Below are 1,905 nucleotides of genomic sequence, written 5' to 3'. Positions count from 1 at the left end.
AAAAATTGTAATATTATAAATATTTTAGAATATTTTTTTATCGTAACGTTTTGAAAAATTAGGGAGTTTTTCCTATTTTTTATCTTTATATAATGTTTTGAGCTCATTAATGTTTATTATTTTTTATTTAGTGAGTTATATTTAGGCTTGCACTGCAACACCATTAAACAAAAGCCATAGTGCCACCCTCTTACATTGTAGCATCGAGCTCCTAGCATTGAGGCATTGAGCTCTTTGACTTGGGAAGCTCTCAATTTTTTGTGGCTGATGCTATAACATTATTTTATAGCACTACAGTGACCCTCCATGGATTTGCAATCTTGATGCTCAGGTGTTAGAGCATTCCCCACTTATGAACTTATTAGGCTTTAAGGACAACAATGTCACGTTACTTTTTAAAGATATGGTACATGTCGATAGAACCACTACACCATAGTTTCGGGGCTACGGTGTTAAGCTCTTTTTCTTGTCTATTATTTTTAACTTGAGTATCGCAACACCACACATACAAGGGCAGAGTCAATGCCCTGGTTTTGAGGGTGACTCATGATTTGCAAGACCATTAATTGGTCTATTTACATGACCTTGCCATGTCAATAGCACCACAGTTCTGCATGAATAGTGCCACAACACTTTACTCTATGACAAACATGTTGGTTTTCGCATATCAGACTCAACTGCTCACAATTGAATGTGATGCAATGATGATCCATGTGACACACCATGTCAGTAGCACCATAATTTTATGTCTGCTTTTCATCATAACATGATAGCACGGTGACCGGTGTATGCCAATGCAACGAGATAGACCATCATTTGGTTTGGTTGCATGGTGTTGACACGTTAGCAACATTAGGACGTTGTCTATGTGGCACTTTGATGCTATAACTATTTTTTCTCTTATAAATAGGGAAATTTTATATCATCTTAGGTTGGTTATTGGGTCATTAGTTTAGTGTTAGGAGTTCTTCAAGATTCCCATTGAGTATGTGAGGTTTTAAGTTTCTCCCTCACCCTTTCCCAAATCATAAGTGCTCTCCTTTGTCAATGAAAACTCTTCTCAGGGCTGAGGTGAGGTAGCTGATGATCGGAGAGTTAGCAGAGCTAGATGTGTCGAATACTAACCACAGCCTTCATGAACGTGATTATTCTAGTTTCCTCCCCTGATTTTATTTCTTTTAGGGATCCTAAGTTGTTGTTATATTTCTAGGGTTATTCTATTATTAGATGATATCCTTAGGCTTGGTGGGCTTCTATTTTACCCTCACTTACCATAATAATCGAGTGAAAAAGTTATTGTTTCTCCAGCTTTAAACTACACACCGCTTATGCAATAACATGATGCTCTGCCTACTTTAAGACCTGCACCACTGCACTGCTTCTATAGCACTATGGAGCCATGTCACTCAGTAATATATTGTCATGAAATTACATCTGTAAAGTTGACGTGCCATGTTTTGGTTAGCCTAGAGCCGTGCCACTATTTTTAAAGCCCTAGGGCCAAGCTATGAGCCTATTTAACTGAGAGCTACTGTGTTGTTCTCAGTGCCATGGCCTTATGCCACATGTTTAATTGGTTGATGTCATGGTGCTGCTCATCGTGTCACGATCCTACATCAAGTGCCTAACAAGTGCACCACAACTCTACTCATAGAGCAACAATTTTATATTCTGCTCCTAGAGCTATGACATGGCTCAAAAGTGTTGCGGCACAAAGCCCTACGTGAGGATATTTATTTTTCTCATGGATGCATCATCAATGCACTGGGCTTATCTTAGTGAAGCGACTACTTGTTTATTTGCCTGTTAGTTGGATTCAACTATGAGAAATGAAATCAAGCCCTAACTTTTGTGGGTTAAGAGTTTATGGATCTCTATCCCAAACTATTTTTTTCCCTTAATAGG

The sequence above is a fragment of the Phalaenopsis equestris genome, unplaced genomic scaffold (assembly GCF_001263595.1).
Source record: "Phalaenopsis equestris unplaced genomic scaffold, ASM126359v1 Scaffold000105, whole genome shotgun sequence".
In the NCBI taxonomy this organism is placed as follows: domain Eukaryota; kingdom Viridiplantae; phylum Streptophyta; class Magnoliopsida; order Asparagales; family Orchidaceae; genus Phalaenopsis; species Phalaenopsis equestris.
Note: the sequence above shows the minus strand (reverse complement) of the source record.